The following is an 18,966-nucleotide window of genomic DNA, read 5'->3' as shown; positions in this document are numbered from 1 at the left end:
GTGGTTTATATAGGCCACTGTGGTGGCGTTGTCTGACTGGACTTGCACAGGTTTTCCGTGAACCATGAACCTTGCTTGCTGAAGAGCTCTTAGAACCGCCGTGAGCTCCAATATGTTTATTGGAAGAACAGACTCCTCTATTGTCCACCTTTCCTGGAAGAAGTGTGGACCTGTCACTGCACCCCAACCCCGGGGACAGGCGTCCGTTGTCAGGAGGACCCACTCTGGGATCCAAAAGGGGAGGCCTTTGGTAAGGTGACTTGTGTGAAGCCACCAAGTCAGAGACAGACGCACCTCCGGAGACAGTACCAAGATCTGGGTTCGTATCTCGCGTGGAGATCCGTCCCACCTGGAAAGGATCAGAGTCTGTAGAGGCCGGGAGTGAAACTGGCCATACTCCACCATGTCGAATGTCGATACCATGGAGCCCAGTAACTGCATTGCTGAGTGAATAGACATCCGGCGACTGTGCAGTCAGCTGCGACTCCGCTGCTGCAAGGTAGATATTTTGTCCCTGGTTAAGAAAATCCTCTGTTGTTGAGAATCCAACAATGCCCCAAGATGAAGCATCTTCTGTGAGGGCATCAGAGAGGACTTCTTCCAGTTGATCAACCACCCATGGCTTTGTAGCACTGTGATTGTCAGCTGTAGATGCTGAAGAAGCAATTCTGGAGACCTGGCTAACAACAGCAGGTCGTCCGGGTAAGGCAATAGACGGACCCCCTGCAGCCGCAGTTGGGCCACCATCACCGCCATAAGTTTGGTGAACACCTTGGGTGCCGTGGACAGCCCAAACGGCAGGGCCTGAAACTGGAAGTGTTGTAACACTGCGAACCTGAGGTACCTCTGGTGAGCCAAGCTATCGGGACATGCAGGTATGCATCCTGAATTTTCAGAGACACCATAAAATGCCCAGGTTCCATAGCCAGTATAATGGACCGCAGGGTTCCATCTTGAACCGAGGCACTCAGAGAAACTTGTTCAGGGACTTGAGGATTAGGATAGGCCAGTATGAACCATTTAGTTTTCGGAACCAAAAAGAGGTTGGAATAATACCCCATTCCCCTCTGGGAAGTAGGTACCGGAACTATAACTCCCTTCAGGAGCATAGAACGTATAACTTTCTGAAGTTCCAATGTCTTTTCTGATCCATCTGAAGACCCATATTGAAAAATTGATGAGGAGGGCTGCTGTGAAGGAGAGGGCGTACCCTTGAGAGTCCACTTGCCTTACCCAAGTGTCTGTGGTGATGTGACACCAGCACTGGCCGAACTGAAGAAGTCCTCCCTCCTTGGGGTCCCCAAAGGAGAGGCCCGCCCAGTCAGGCTGAGTGTTTAGCGTCGGGCTTGGCAGCTGGACGCCTGGTACTCTAAGCCTGCTTCTTGGGCTTTGTGACCTTCTTAGCTCCTGACTGTCTGGGAAAGGACTGGACCTTGGACTTACCCTGAGGACGGAGGTCCGAAAGGATGGAGTTCCAGATCCCGACAGTACTGAGGGTAAACAGGCAGACTTGGCAGCCGCCAAAGTGTCTACAATTTTGTCCAAATCTGGCCCAAACAAGACATGGCCATTAAAGGGTAAACTCCCTAACCCTTTCTTGGACTCTGCATCCGCTCTCCAAGATCGCAGCCAAAGAAAGCGCCTGGCTGACACCGCAGCCGATGAAATGCGAGATGTTAAGAGACTAACAACCAAAGCAGCCTCATTCACATATGTAGCCAAGTCTCTGAGGTAACCTACCAGTTCAATTTGTTCACTAGTAGCTTCCAAAAGGCAAGGATGCTTAATATGAGAATCCACCTGAGGAGGAGCTTCCCATTTAGAGAAATATTTCTCCTCAAATGGATAAGTGGCCTCCAACCGTTTCTGCAGTTGAAATCTCCTGCTTGGAGTTTTCCAGGCTTCTTCCAAATGTTCAACTAGCTGATCCGACAAAGGAAAAGCCGTCGCTGAACTTTTAACTTCCTTAAAGAAAGCATGTTTGGATTTGGCTGCCGGGGTATCCTCATCCCCAATATCCATGGCCACACGGACCGCAAGAATGAGGCCATGCACATAAATTTTGGACTTAGGCTCTGCCTCTTTTTGAGGGAGCTCTGAATCAGATAAGTCCTGAATTTCCCCATCATCAGTCGACACATCATCTTGATGGTCAGTGGACTGAGAAGACGGCACCTCCTTCCTAGTTGGACGCAGGAAAGACTCACCCTGTAAAATCTCTGTCAGGTTTTGCACCGTGTTGTAGAGAGTATTAACCCAAACAGGTTCAGGTAGGGGGTAGGTTGTAAAGGCATATTATGAGCCACAAGCAACTGTCGGGGAGTCCCCTATGAAGCAGATGGCATAGCAACCTGCAGAGCGTACCCCAATTGTGGGTACACTGGAGGTGCAGCAAGCCGACCCCTCAGGGGTTTTGCACAAGCCACCCTGGGCTTGTGCAAAACAAGCCCAGGGTGGCTCTTGAGAAGAGCTGAGCCCAGCAGGTAATCCTGCATTCCTGGCACACAGGGTACACAATCCTTCCACAATAATCTCCCCTTCCTTTGGTCCTGCAAAACACCTAGTGTAGGACTGTGTGAGGGGGATATCAACCAGTCCAGAATCACTTCCAGACATAATGAATGTATGTGTCACACTCCGCAGATCGATAAACAAACTGAACTGTGAAGTAAACTAACACACTGTCAGTATCTGTCACTGCAGGGGCTAGTGAGAATAGAGAGTACAGGGATAGTAAAATGGCTGACAGTGCTAGCATCAGACACATACAATGCAAGAATAACACCTGCACTATTTTGCACCTTAATCAACTACTAGACCTACAGTCTAGTAGGAACAGTGCTACCTGCTGGAGGAGAGGTATGTAGAGGGACCCAGGCTCTGCAGCTACTGGTGAGACCAGCGTCTTATGCACATAAAATGGCCGCCGGAGAACTCAGGAGGAGGATTGCATGAGGGAGGACAGCTGCCTGCAACCGCCAGACCGCAGTGGAAAGGTGAGCAGTGCAGTGGGGGAGGGGCCGACTGTGCCTTACAGGGAAGGCCCACTCCCCTGGCGTGCTGTTAACCCCTGGGATGCCACAACATCCGCACGTTGTGGCCCCCTATCCCTGGTGGTCTAGTGGCAGCGCAGGTGCAGTGCCTGGTTCCACATGCAGCCGGTTCCCAGGGGGTCCCCATCCCTGGGAAGTTAAACAGACTGTGAGGTCAGTGGGAGCCCACCGCTTACCGGAATGTCCCCCGTGAAGTCCGGCCACAGTCCAGGGCGTCTTTGCTAGCCAAAACTCCCAGACACCCGCCGCAATCCCTAGCGCAATGCCAACATCTCGGCGCCGGAAGGGTGTCGGAGTGACAGCATGGGCTTCCGCTGGACAGCCCATGCTGACCACTCTGCAGGAAAAAACAAATTTTCTGTGGCTGACACACAGCCCCTCTTGAAGTGAACCGACTCCGGCCGGACACCTACGAAACTGAGGTACCTTGGCCTGTGGGCGGGGTATAGGAGAGGGGCCCGATGCATCCTGGGAGCACAGACTTAACTATTGAGGTGCCCGACGACTGCGTCATCAACCTATACCCCAAGGTCTCCTGTGGAGCCCTATGGACCCTGCAGTAGAAATATATATATATAGCATACAGCAGGCGGTACTCGGAATCAGACAACTTAACACAGGCAGTAATTAAATCAACATTGAGATTTTTTTTATCTCGTTATCAGGATAAAATTTAGTAAAATCTTGAAACGTTGATCTCTCTCGTTATCCTGATGGAGAGATTAAAAAATAAATAAATCTCGAAACATTGATTTAATTAATGCCTGTGGCAAGTCGTCCAATTCCGAGTGCCGCCTTCTGTATGCTGCATGTTGGATCCCTTGCGGGGACACCTAGGAATGCACTATCCATATGTATATTGGAGTGCTGCCTCTACATGGGATAGAATATATATATATATATATATATATATATATATATATATATATACTGATTGATATATATACAGGTTGAGTCTCCCATATCCAAATATTCGGAAATACGGAATATTCCGAAATACGGAATTTTTTTGACCTGACTAAGATAATGAAACTTTTGATTTTTGATGGTTCAATCTATACAAACTTTGTCTAAGGCACAAATTATTAAAAATATAGTATAAAATTACCTTTAGGCTGTGTGTGAAAGGTGTATATGAAACATAAATGAATTTCATTTCTGTACACAAACTTTGTTTAAATCACAAAATTATTGAATATATTGTATAAAATTACCTGCAGGCTGTGTATATAAGGTGTATATAACACATAAATGCATTCTGTGTATATATTTGGGTTCTATTCCCAAGATATTTCATTATAATATGCAATTATTCCAAAATACGGAAAATTCCATTATCCAAAATTACCCTGGTCCCAAGCATTTTGGATATGGGAGACTCAACCTGTAATATATATCGATCAAAACACTAACACATACACAGTATACAGTCTAACATAGATAGAGGTATGTACACATTACATATGTGCACTTTTAAGGCTGCTGTAGTTTGCTAATGGGGGTGGGCACATTGCTCCATTAGGCCTGCCCCCTTACAATGTAATGCCGCGATTTGCGGATGGAATGGTGGCACGGTTTGCCATATTGGCTCTGCCCCCACTGCGGGCAGTGTACAGGGAATAGGTCTGTTAGGGGGGAGTTTTTATGTACTCAGAACCCCCACCTGCGTGAGATAATGAAACCCCCTCCCGCTACCCGCTGTGACAGAATTCCCCCGTGTGCAACCTCACCAGAGACCATCTTCTGCAGTGCAGCCTCCCGCAGCAGTGGAGCGTGTCCCCAGGGCCCAGGGACCCAACCATTTTGAAAAAGTGAGTCCCAGGTCCCTGGTGACCATTTGTACCTGTCGACCTATAGACTAACATCTGGTGTCTATCTGGACATTGTTACCGTCCATCTGCAGTCCAGAACCCATTTATATTGTACAGTATATGTATTTACTGATTATTCAACATTTCATTGCAAGTTATTTTCAGATCGAGGGCATAATCATAGGTGATCTCCGCAAACAGAAGTATCCCTTGGAGGTTTCTAGGTGGGATCAGCAGATATAGGAGATATCTGCTGCAGTCCCCAGTTTTCATTCACACAACAGCCACCATAGGTTCGGGACATTGGCCCAGGTAACTAACGCCAGATTTAGGTGGTGTTGGCCATTGTAGCCTAGGGGCTATTTTTTACACAATTAACCAGTTTAGATAAATGTTGTACAACAACAGGTTCATAGGCTCCCTCCCGGCAATGGCAGCTGGCACATGTATGGTCTGATGTACAGCGGCTGGCCCTGAAGCAGGAGGTAAAGTGATTACATAAGCGATCACTTTTACACATCGCAGGGATGGGCCCCTATCAGAGCCTTTGTCCCTTGATGTGTCTTTGTAATATATTACAGCCACACAATTTCTTATTACCACAAGAAGAATTGATAATTGCGGGGTTTAAAAAACCTAATAGTAATAAATATGCCACATAGGGGCCTATTCATCAATACTAAAATAACGTTTTTAAAAAGGACATTTTCCTTAATTACCGTTATTTTAGTATTCATGAAGACACTTAACACAGGAGAGATCACTGATATCTCCTGCTTAAGTCCGCCTGCATTAATTTCCACACTCCCCATACATTAGTACATTAGTATGGGGACGTAGAAATTATGTCATTCATCAAATTCCGAAAATTATGTATTTTCGGAATTTGATTGTGTTGCCCTATGCCACTCTGAGGTGGCGTACAGCGGGTGACACTTACCTGCTATCAGCTGGGCAGGTCCTCCTCCGCTCTCTCCGGTGCTCTGGTCCCTTCCTAGGCTCCGTCTGCTGTGCTTACACTGGGTCTCATTCAGACCCACTCGCAAGCGGGTCGATGTAGAGGCCCTGCGCACGCGCAGCGGCCGCACTGCGCGTGTGCTCAAGCCCCAGAGCGTGAGAGAAATATTCTCTTGCTCCGGGGCTTACTACAAAAGGGGCGGCTGTCGATGGTGATCGACAGCTCGCACAGTTTTGTAGGCGGGGCGGGGGGGTGGCTTGCCAAACGGAGGCGTGCCATTTGGGGGCGACCCCACTGACCTCACTTGTGAGGTCAGTGGTGAGCTTCCGGCTCTAATAGAGCCGAAAGCTCACTGGGGCTTGTGGCAGACGAGACCCTACCACAAGGGTCTCGTCGCAAGCCCCCGATGGTCGCGATGGTCTTGACCATCGCGACCATCAACCTGGGCGCTCGCTAAAGCTGTGGGTGGTCACCCACAGCTTAGCGAGCGGCCAGGAGGCCGGCTCATTTTAGAGATGCGGCCGCTCTCATTCAGAGCGAGCGCTCGTATTTTGCGAGCGGCTCAGTATGAGGTCCACTGTGTTCTCCCGGGCAAAACACAATAAAGTTTAGAAAAAAATAAAAAAGGTTTTTCTTCTAAACTTTACTGTGTTCTGCCAGGAGAACACAGTGTCAGCACAGCAGACGGAGCCTGAGGCGGATGTTACGGATGTAATAGTGCTGCGCAGCACTAATTGCAGCTGTGGTAAGGAATGTATAGGCAGGGAAAAGAATCTATTTCCCGAAAAGCTGTCATCGCAAAAAAAAATAAAAAATGACAGCTTTTCGGAATAGATACTGATGGAGAGGAGGAATGATGAATTCCTCCGGTAATTAGGTAGAACTGAATGCAAGTTCTAAACCTAATTACCTCTATCGAGTTTTGAGTAATGATGAATAGGCCCCTAGTGAGCACTGTTACTCATGTACAAAAAGAAATTTGAACTCAAAACCTCATGTCCATAGTCAACTATTCCCTCAAGTGTGTTATACCCCTTTTAAACAGACATAAAAATCCCGGGTTGATGCACGAGAAATCGCATCAACCCGGAAGTTTTGTCAGAGTAAGTGGATCCACCTGGGTCCAGGGACCCGGGGATCCAACTCTGTTAATACTGACAGCATTAGTGATTGACATATACTACAGACAAGGGGCTAAATGTAATAGCTTGCCACCTACAGCCGCTGTGGGGATATATACGAGAGTCACCTGTATATTTAAAGTGTAAATAATTTTAAAGGCTAAACCAAGCTGGTTTAGCTTTTAAAATGATTGCCACTTTGAATATACGGGGAGACTCGCATAAATCTGCGCAGCGGCTGAAAGTGGCAAGCTATTACATTTAGACCTTCACCAGCCATCATCACAAACTACAAACAGCATCAGGAAGCAGCTGTCTGGCAGGTAGGTCCCGCTGAGGCTGCTGCTGTCGGTGAGGAGGAGGTGGGTCCATGCACAGACAGACAGGGAGCCAGGGTCTCTGCAGCCTACTGCAGCACAGCCCAGCCCCATAGAGGGGATAACTGTAGGTTTTCCACTCTTCCTGCATCACAGCTGCTGTAGCTGCATTCTGGATCCCATGCTGCCACCAGGGCCTGATTATGGTTTGTTGGAGCCCTGGGGCAACAACCTTGTGGGGGCCCCCCATCAATATAATTCAGGGTTGCCTACCTTTAATATTCTCTTCCCGGGAGAAGCCCGGGTATGAGAAGCAGCAGGGGGCCGACGGGGGCGGGGCTTGACGATTCGCTTCATTAAGCCCCGCCCCCTCGCGGTAAAATTGTCGCGATTGGGCACAATTTACATAGGGGGCGGGGCCAAATGCTGTGATTCATGCAGAATCACAACTTAAGCCCCGCCCCCTTCACGGAGACCCGCGATCGCTGCGGGTATTCTACTCATTCTGCCCACTTCACTAGAAAGTGGGCAGAATGCGGGAGAAATGCCTACCCTTCTGGGGGTGCGGGGGATTACCCGAAAAATCGTGAGCCTCCCGCGAAAACCGGGAGGGTAGGCATGTATGATATAATTGTATTAAAAGTATATACATTACATATTTATATTTAAGCAGGAGAGCTGCATAGGCAGGCAGGAAATGGGTGTACTTGGGCAGATGCACAGACACTGTCTCGACATGCCAGGATACGGGGGAGCACTGAGTGGCCGGGATCTCCATCTCCACACTGTGACCATCCCAGAGCACGGATACAGTCAGCAGGGGCAAATGCAGGATATTACCGAGGGGGTTGGGAGGTTATATATATATATATATATATATATATATATATATATATATATTAGGGGTGTGCACCGGCCACTTTTCGTCTTTTGTGTTTTGGTTTTGGATCTGGATCTTTCTTCGTGTTTTGGATCTGGATTGGTTTTGCCAAAACCACCCTTCCGTGTTTTGGGTTCTGGGTTTTGTGTTTTGGATCTGTATTTTTTTTTAAAAAAAGCATAAAAACAGCTAAAATCACAGAATTTGTAGGTTTTTCTGCTCCTATGCTATTATTAACCTCAATAACCTTAATTTCCACTCATTTCCAGTCTATTCTGAACACCTCACACCTCACAATAGTGATTTTATGTCCAAAAGGTTGCACCGAGGTAGCTGGATGACTATGCTAAGAGATACGAGTGGGCGGCACAAACACGTGACTCATCTAGGCGTGATACTGCAGTGGCAGACAGGATGGCAGTTTGAAAAACTAGGCCCCAAACTGTACATAATGCAAAGAAAAAAAAGAAGTGCAAGATGGAATTGTCCTTGGGCTCTCCCACCCACCCTTATGTTGTATAAACAGGACATGCACACTTTAACAAACCAATCATTTCAGCGCCAGGGTCTGCCACACGACTGTGGCTGAAATGATTGGTTCGTTTGGGCCCCCACAAAACAAGCTGGCAATTAATCTGTCCCTGCACAAACTGGCTCTACGGAGGCAAGATGTCATCCTCATCCTCCTCATCCACCGATTCCTCACCCTCTTCAGTGTTGTGTACATCCTCATCCTCACAGAGTATTAATTCGTCCCCGCTGGAATCCACCACCACAGGTCCCTCTGTACGTTCTGGAGGCTGGTCTCCCTGGAAGAGTTGATAATTCATTTTATGAACATCATCTTCTCCACATTTTGTGGAAGCAACCTCCTACGCCTTTCGCTGACAAGGTTCCCGGCTGCACTAAACACTCTTTCGGAGTACACACTGGAGGGGGGGCAACTCAGGTAAAATAGAGCCAGTTTGTACAGGGACCTCCAAATTGCTTCTTTTTCCTGCCAGTACAGGTACGGACTGTCTGACATGCCTACTTGGATGCTGTCACCGATGTAATCCTTTAACAGACAGACGCACGCTTGTCGCTGCTGCTTTGAGGATGCAAGTGCGGCTACAGCCCACACAATTCACAAAGACAGAAAAAAAAGAGAATATTTTTATTGTTTGTGGAGCGCACTTTGAGGGTTACACCACCCTTTAACAGACAGACGCACGCTTGTCGCTGCTGCTTTGAGGATGCAAGTGCGGCTACAGCCCACACAATTCACAAAGACAGAAAAAAGAAGAAGAATATTTTTATTGTTTGTGTAGCACACTTTGAGGGTGTCACCACCCTTTAACAGACAGACGCACGCTTGTCGCTGCTGCTTTAAGGATGCAGGTGCGGCTACAGCCCACACATTTCACAAAGACCAAAAAAAAAAGAACAATATTTTAATTGTTTGTGTAGCACACTTTGAGGGTGTCACCACCCTTTAACAGACAGACATACGCTTGTCGCTGCTGCTTTGAGGATGCAAGTGCGGCTACATCGCACACAAGTCACAAACACATTAAAAAAATAGTTTTTTATTTTTTGGAGCACTTTAAGAGTTACACCACCCTTTAACAGACAGACGCATGCTTGTCGCTGCTGCTTTGAGGATGCAGGTGGAATCTAGACGGGATTTGGAACCGGGGACACACTACCTCCATCAATTGTCTAAATCCCACTGCACTAATGGCGGATACCGGACGCACGTCTAACACCAACATAGCAGTCAAGGCCTCAGTTATACGTTTTGCTTCAGGATGACTGCTGTCGTACTTCATCCTCATCGCTAGGGACTGTTGGAGGGTCAATTGTTTAGTAAAAGTAGTGATGTTCCTACTTCCTCTCTGGGATGATGAACAACTCCCAGCAGCAGCAACAACACTAGGAGGAAGTGGTTCTTGATCTTTCCCTATTTTATTTTTATCGGAGAAAGTTTGGTCCTCCATTTATGTTATATTGATATATACGTGCGGCTAAAGCGCACACAAACACAGAAAATATTTTTTTATTTTTGCTGGAGAGTAGTGCACTTTGTGGGTTACACCACCCTTTAAGAAATGAGCCAGCCGGCTCTTTACTTATGGGACACAGGCGCACGCTTGGCGCTGCTCCTTTGTTGATGCACGTGCAGCCACAGTGCACACAAGTCACAAACACAGAAAATATTTATTTTTTTTGGTTTGGAGTGTACTTTGGGGGGTTACAGCACCCTTTAACGGTCAAGCCAGCCGGCCCTTTACTTATGACACAGGAGCACGCTTGGCACTACTTTGTTGATGCACGTGCGGCTACTGCGCACACAATTCACAAACACAGAAAATATATTATTTTTTTAGCACTTGGGGGGAGCACCCCTGATGGACAGAGCACCCCCTGGACAACACTACAGCACCCCTTTAGGACTGGGACACTGCACAGAACTTTGGAGTGGACACAGCCCCTATGAAGAACTGACTGCACAACACAGTCCAGCCAGCCCCTATGGACTTTGAAGTACTGGACACAGTCCCTATTAACAACAGCAGCACAGCACAACACAGCCAGCCCCTATGGACTTTGAAGTACTGGACACAGTCCCTATTAACAACAGCAGCACAGCACAACACAGCCAGCCCCTATGGACTTGAAAGTAGTGGACAACAGCAGCACAGCGCAGCATAACACTACTCTGCACTACACTACACTACACAGCCCAGCCAGCCCTAACTCCCACCCTCCCTCTTCACTGTCCACAGCCGAGTGAGAAAATGGCGCCGACGCGGGTACCTTATATAGGATCCAAAACCCGCGAGACTCGGAAGGCGGGATGATGATGTTTTGCCTCGATTTCAGATCCGAGTCAGGCGGGAAAAGTCGAGCCTGACTCGGATCTGCCTCGGATCGGGGGGGGCTCGGATTTCTGAAATCCGAACCCGCTCACCCCTAATATTATATATATATATATATATATACATACACACACACACATATATGTGTATATACACATATACGCACACACACAAGGATAGATCTCTCTATAAGTAATCCCCCTTCAACCTATAAAGGGACTCTGGCCCTGATTCAGCAGTGCTCGCAGATGCAACTGCGTATGCAATTCAGATGATTGTTCAATAGTGCGCATGTGTAAAAGCCGCACTGCATTTACGGACACACAGAGAACGCCATCGCAGCGTGAGCGACAGGCAGTGAGCGTTTTGGGGTGGGGACGGGGGACACGCAGGCGTGTCTGTCCTTTTGAACGCAGTTTCATGGGCATGCATAAATTAGCCACTGCGATTGCACACGCCCCTGTAGTACTCACTGCGTGTGATGAGACGTGCAGTGTCTGTGGCTGGTCAGACCTGGTGTAAATTGCGCGTGAGGGGGCGATGTGTGTTGATGGTACCGATGTATATGCCGGAGTGCGACGCAGTGCGGATGTGAGAAAGCAGCAGTGGGCGTCTTTATGTCTGCTGCGATGTGTCAGGCATTAGCATACATTCGCAGCTGCATACACAATAGCGATCCTTACTGAATCAGGCCCTCTATTCACCTACTTTCTTTAGGTTACTAATTTACACAGTGTCTCCACCCAAGAGAGTGTGTGTGTGTGTGTGTGTGTGTGTAATATATATATATATCACACGTTTTGGGCTTGCTTGAATAAACCCAATCACCTATTGTATTATCTGTTTCCTAATTATGTAGTGCAGCGATTAAACTTGTATGTACACAGCGTTTAAGTATACACAGCGACCATCACATCCCTCTGTGTTACCTATATTATTATTAGCTGCTCCTCAGGGCTGGTAATAAGCCGATATCCACTGCAGATAAAGTAATCACTCAACAACTTTTTCTACCTAAAAAAAATAAAAACAAAAACAAACACCTTAAATATAGTTTTTACCTTACATTACAGTATTTACTTACATTACATCTTCTACATTAACCTACAAATAGGCGACATTCATTATGACTGGGAATACCTCACACTATTATACTAGTGACTGCACGGGCCTTCTTTTCCTGACAGGACCAGATCACTCCCAGGTGTATCACTCCGCCCCAGCTTCTATCTCAGGGCCTGATTCAGAGCCGGACGCTCTGACCAGAGCGCTCGCTCTGAATCAGGGCCCTCCTACCTCAACTTGGAGCGGCCTCTTGGACGCTCGCATAGCTGTGGGTTACCACCCACAGCTATAGCGAGCTTCCATGATGATGGTCGCGATGGTCAAGACCATCGCGACCATCGGGCTTGCGACGAGACCTATATATATATTTATTTAGAGAGGTCAGTGATCTACTCCTGTGCATGGCAGTCAGCCATGTGGGCAGGGGAGGTTGTGGTGGGCACAGAGGGGTCATGGAGGCAGTGCAGTGTTTGGTATGGAAGGCCCAGGGGCATAGGACAAACTTGGTAAGGAGGGGTCAGGGAGATAGTGGTGAGCAGCCCAAGAACCCTTGCAATGCTGGTCAGTTGTGGGTAAATGAGACCACTACCCATGTACTAACATTGTCACATTACAGTGCCCACACGTTATACACACAGTGCTCTCACCAGCAGCAGTCACAGCCTCACAATGAGCCTCTCCCATCTGCTCAGCTCCAGGATCAGAGGAGCATGTGATAGGATCCTCCAATCAGAGCCCACCGCCTGCTCCTCTGACTCCTCTGCAGAGTGTACTGAAAGTTTTTAGAAGTAGAGCTGTTGCCCATAGTAACCAGATTCTACTTAACATCTAACCACACCTTCTAGAAGATAATAGCAAGAATCTGATTGGTTGCTATGGGCAACATCTCCACTTCTATAAACCCGCACTTTAGTAAATATCCCCCTGGGGATTCATTACCCAGTAGTGCAGTGCTAAGTCTGTCTGCAGTGTGCCCCAGTCCTCTGCATGTAGCTGCCAGCTAGGTCACAGCCTTGATGACTGCCCAGCAAGCAGCTGCACTGCACCCTACCCATACTTACCTACTTTTGAAAAATAATTTCATGTCAGGGAGAGTGTGAAAGCAGCACCTATGAGCGCGGCGGTAAAGTGGGTATGTACTGCTACATCTGAGAGGCGTGTCATATAACTGACTTACATCCAAATGCAAATAAGCCCCAAAGCAGTTAGTAAGATCTACTTGGTGATGCAAAACACACTGATACTTTTCAGAAAGTGCATGTAGCCATAGGGATCACTGTGCCTTATAGCCAATGCAGGGAAATTATACTAATGATCCCATTTGAATGTATAGATCTCTGTTTTTTTCTTAATATAACAGTTTCATAATGGGGGTAAGGTGCAATTAGGGAGATTGCTACTATTTCTGGGAGTGTCCCTGACAATCAGGGAGAGTTGTCAAGTACCTGTACTGCAATCTGTATAGCTATAGGCTCCACCCTCCCGCAAGAGAGGGCATGGCTACAAATTAGTGGGGTTCACTGGGGATTTTACAGACTTCCCGATGGCCCAGTCCAAGCCCAAATTCAGATGTACACAAACCTGATGTTTACGTACATCTCTAATGGCGCGAGATCTGCGCATACCCAGATGCCCTGTAACCTGCAGCATGATTGACATGCTGCGGCCATTTAGAGATGGGGCACGGTCTTAAAAATGGCGGTGTGTTTGCCCCGTTCAAGGAGTCTGCATCATCCGATGCATATTTACATACCTCCCAACTGTCCCGCTTCCAGCGGGATAGTCCCATTTTTGTGGGACTGTCCTGCCCGCGGGCCGCAGTGTCCCGCGGTGGGGGGGAAGTTGGGAGAGCACAAACCGCTGCTCTGCGTATCAGACCAGCGGGTGTGCAGGAGGAGAACAGATGCCGTGCGCATGCGCTAAACACACACTGGGGCTGGGGAGTATGAGGTGGACACACACTGGGGCTGGGGAATGGGGTTGAGACACACACCGGGGATGGGGGGAATGAGGCAGACAGACACTGGGGCTAAGACACACACGGGCAGTGGGGCATTGTTCATCACCAAACTGTTCTTGGATGGTTGGGACAAGTTGCTCTTGTAGGATGTTTTTGGTATCAATCTTTTATTCATGGCTGTGTTCTTACGCAAAATTGTGAGTGAGCCCACTCCTTTGGCCAGGGGCGTAAAGGACCGCCGGAGCACTGGGCTGGTTCCCGCTGGGCCGGTCCCTACAGTGGCCGGTGGCCACCCAACACTTACCCACAGATACTGGTACAAAAAATAAAAAAAGCCGACAGGTCCCTCCACAAATCTTTGCGGAGCCTGTCAGTCACCACTGATGACTCCATTTCCTTCCAGCTCCTCTGCAGCCCGGCTTGACTCCCCACCTCCAGGACAGCAGCCTGAGCCTGCACAGTGCAGCCGCAGCCTAGAGAAGCATCAGACAGCCAAAAACAAACAACCACTGGGGCAGGTGGGAATGAGGCTGACACATATTGAGTCTGGGCACACGGGCTGAGACACACAGGTGCTAGGAGGAATGAGGATGACACACACTGGGGCTGGTGGACATGGGGCTGACACACGGGCTGGGGGGAAATGAGGTGGACACACATTTGGGCTGGGGTACACAGGGGCTGGGGGAAATTAGGCTGACACACACTGGGCTGAGAAACACACTTTTATGATTCAATATTTGTGTTGCTGACCCTGCTCCCCTCAGTGGCTTGCAAAAGCCACTCCAGGCCCTAAGAGAAGGGAGTATCCTGTCCTTCTCCACAGACCCAACCCCATAAGGGCTGTTTCCAGAAATTTCCCGGGTTGGTTTTCCATCCCAATCCGCCCCTGCCCTTGGCTGAAAGCAACCCCACACATGAATGGACTCAGGATGCTTTACTGTTGGCATGACACAGGACCAGGGGCGCCGAAAGGGGGGGGGGAGTGGGTACAGATTACCGGGGCCTGGGCTTCCTGAGGGGCCCGGCGGGGGCCCGGGTCCGGTGCCGCTCGACATCCCTCACAGCAGCCCAGCACACAGCGTGTGCTGAGCTGCAGTGGAGACTGCTCGTGGCTGCTCAGTAGCAGCCACAGCAGTCTCCTATGCCTGTGGGGGGGAGCGATCACACTAATCACGCCCCTCCTGGCTTGGAGCAGGGCTGAGTGGGCCCAGAGCGCCCCCCTCCCCAGCGCTCGCGCTGCAAATCTTTTTTTTTTTCGGGAAGGGGGCGTGGCCCCGCCTCCCGTGATCAGGCCCCGCCCCCTATTACCCGGGCCCGCCGCGGCTCTCAGCGGGCCTGCACAGGACTGATGGTTGCGCTCACCTTAGCAGTCCAATTCCTAGCAGTCCAATCCCTGTACCTTTTGCAGAATATCAGTCTGTGCCTGATGTTTTTCCTGGAGAGAAGTAGCTTCTTTGCTGCCCTTCTTGATACCAGCCCATCTTCCTAAAGTCTTAGGGCCTGATTCAGAGCTGCTTGCTGCTGGCAAGCGCTCGCTCTGAATCAGGGCGGGGATTTTTTTTTTTTTACCAGGCCGCTCGCAAAGCTGTGGGTGACCACCCACAGCTTGTGCAAGCGGCCTGGAGCCCGTCACAATTATCGCGTCCATCGGGCTTGCGAGGAGACCCTGTGGTAGGGTCTCAGCTCTTGCAAGCCCGAGTGGACTCCCTGCTCTAATAGAGCAGGAAGTCCACTACTGACATCACTTGTGATGTCAGTAGGGCCACCCACAAATGCCAGGTGTTCCTAAGGGAACGCCTGCGTTTGTGCAGCCACCCCCCTCTCCGCCTACAAAATGGGTCAAGCTGTCAATCAACATCGACAGCCGCCCCGTCTTCTAGCAAGACCCGTAGCGACAGAGCTGCCGTCGCTGGACGGGTCTCGCGCATGCCGGAGGCACCACATGCGCAGTGGGTAACCATCGACCCACTTGCGAGCGGGTCTGAATTAGGCCCTTAGTCCTGTGTCATGCCAACAGTAAAATATCCTGAGACCATTCATGTGTGTGGTTGATGCTCAGCCAAGTGAGTGGGCTCACTTTTCCAGCATGATGGAGCACCTTGCCATAAGGCAAAAGTGATAAGTGGCTTGGGGAACAAAACATCAAAATTTTGGGTCCATGGCCAGGAAACTCCCCAGTCCCTAATCCCATTGAGAACTTGTGGTCAATCCTCAAGAGGCGGGTGGACAAATAAAAAACAAAAATCCACAAATTCTGACAAACTCCAAGCACTGATTAGGCAAGAATGGGCAGCCATCAGTCAGTTTATGGCCCAGAAGTTGATTGACAGCATGCAAGGACGAATTGTAGAGGTCTTGAAAAAGGGTCAACACTGCAAATAATGACTCTTTACATAAACTTAATGTAATTGTCAATATAAACCTTTGACACTTATGAAATGCTTGTAATGTTACTTCAGTATACCATAGTAACATCTGACACTTATGTCATGCTGTAATGTTACCTCAGTATACCATAGTAACATCTGACACTTATGTCATGCTGTAATGTTACTTCAGTATACCATAGTAACATCTGACACTTATGAAATGCTGTAATGTTACCTCAGTATACCACAGTAACATCTGACACTTATGTAATGCTGTAATATTACCTCAGTATACCACAGTAACATCTGACACTTATGTCATGCTGTAATGTTACCTCAGTATACCATAGTAACATCTGACACTTATGTCATGCTGTAATGTTACCTCAGTATACCATAGTAACATCTGACACTTATGTCATGCTGTAATGTTACTTCAGTATACCATAGTAGCATCTGGCAAAAAGTTCTAAAAACACTGAAGCAGCAAACTTTGTGAAAACCAATACTTGTGTCATTCTCAAAACTTTTGGCCATGGCTACACGAATATAGAGTGTGTATATAAATATAATATGCACATACACACACCATCCAGGTCAGGCACTCCTTATACAGGGTAAGCCCCTTATGCAGTTCCCCCAGGAGTGTGGTGTCCCTTATGCAGTTACCCCAGGAGTGTGGTGTCCCTTGTAGTAATGCCCCTGTAGTAATGCCCCTGTAGTGCTGCTTACACAAAAAACAAACAATATTTACCTTAAGCCCCGCTTCTGGTCCACCTGGCTGCTCCGAGTCCTCTGAACTATAGGAGAGGCGTCATGACATCTGGCGCTGTGAGGAGCCTATGTGCTGGTTGGACAGCAGCTCCCCATGACCCTCAGCACGCTCTGTGGGGCTAGGCAGGCAGGAAGCAACGGGCTCCTTACAGTGTGTGGGTGATGTCATGATGTCACTCACGCACTACACTACTGCGAGCTTGGCTTCTAAGTTCTCAATTGAGACCTACCGGCGGATGCCATGTGAGCTACCGGTAGATCGCGATCTACCTTTTGGCCAGGTCTGTACTAGGGGTCTCTCTCTATAGCAGAAATTGATATATATGAATTTAATAAAATGCAATGTGAAAAATTACAACATATTTTAATGGAGTATATAAATAAAATTGTTTTTATTTTCACTTCACTTTACATGTACACACACATTATAGTGACATTAAGAGTGCCCCAGAAAGGAGTCTTCTGGTCTTTGCTATGCAAAAAATTCTTTATATAAAAAGGTTATTCAGTCAGACTTTATTATTATCCTTTATTTATATGGCGCCACAAGAGTTCCGCAGCGCCGTACATAGAACTAATAGGTGAATGGCGCATACACACGGTCAGATTTTTCTTTAGATATGAACGATAACTATTTTAAAAATCGTTCATATCTGAAAGAAAAATCTGACATATGGGCAACAATGAGATGAACGATGCGCGTTCCCGTTTGTCAGATAACGATATCTGACATCCGATGTGTTTGCAGTCACATTGGTACGATTTCCATTTATTGTAATACAGGCTGAAATCGTTCAATCGTTTGCAAATCGTTCATCTGATATATCTGACCGTGGGTATGTACCTTTACACAGACAGAACATGCACTGCTGAAAACACTATTGCATGCAATTAGGTTAATTGCTTAATAAGTATGCACAAAAAGGTTATTCAGCAGTAGAGGCCCATCAGTACATCACAAGTAAATCAGATGTAACCCCCCTTCAGTGTGCGGTGTGGTACATAGGTGCATTTGGAGTGATACACCTCCTATTGCCTCAGGCTAGCTCTCCAGGGTGTGGGCAATACCTGAGAAGACGACTGTCATTTGCTCCCATACATTACCAGATTTTCATTGCAACCAGCCAGATTGGACAAATAATTGTATACTGTATGCCCAGCATAAGACTTGGAGAGAGAAACTATACAGAGATAAAGTACCAACTAATCAGCTTCTGTAACTTTACATGTAATATATTTCATCTGGGCAACTCTCACCATCTATGTATGTGTAGGCATAGAGATTTGTGCAGATCCCAGTGCTGTGCTATGCCCCAGGTGTGTTTCTTACCTGAGGACAAGGACTTCCCACACAGGGATCACTTTACTCTGACGTGTGGGGAGAGGGAGTGTTATGTGGTCATGTTTTCTGGATTTCATTAATCATGTACAGGTGATCATCTATTTTGCTGGGGCAGTAATTGTCCCACCTGTTTCCAGTGAAAAAAAATATTGAAAACATGACCTGTTGGGGTACTTGGGAGTTGAAAAGCCCTGTGTTAAAGTATCAGACAAGCAGCAGAATTTATTCTACCAAATTAAAGGTGTTTGAGCTACTAAACACCTTATTATACTATTGAAGTGTCCTATGTCACAAAGTTACCACCACAGTGACTGAAGCTTTGTGACTGAGAATGAATGACGAAATATGAATAGGATTGAGGAGTGTTAAGATTATTAGTTTTTACTGACAGTGTGTTTTGAATGACAGCCTTGTTGCTGGGTAAATTGAGTATTAGTTTGGGTGTGATCAGC

At 47.9% G+C, this 18,966-nt stretch overlaps 1 protein-coding gene across 2 annotated transcripts in view; it reads right to left on the bottom strand.

The window, feature by feature from the left end:
* Positions 1 to 18,581, bottom strand: part of LOC148534921 (tripartite motif-containing protein 75-like) — a 34,709-nt gene extending 16,128 nt beyond the window's left edge. The window contains exons 1-2 of one of the 2 annotated variants that reach the window (XM_088464876.1): positions 18,503 to 18,581; positions 11,931 to 12,015 (exon numbers count right to left, since the gene is read on the bottom strand). The gene's annotated coding sequence lies outside the window, so the exon portion shown is untranslated. The other variant, XM_088464877.1, reaches the window with a different exon arrangement.
* Between the last annotated feature and the right edge of the window lie 385 nt (positions 18,582 to 18,966).

This window comes from Taudactylus pleione, unplaced genomic scaffold, assembly GCF_031769625.1.
Source record: "Taudactylus pleione unplaced genomic scaffold, aTauple2 ptg000061l, whole genome shotgun sequence".
Lineage (NCBI taxonomy): Eukaryota > Metazoa > Chordata > Amphibia > Anura > Myobatrachidae > Taudactylus > Taudactylus pleione.
The sequence above is the reverse complement of the archived record's forward strand: the minus strand, read 5'-3'. Positions and strand labels throughout refer to the sequence as shown.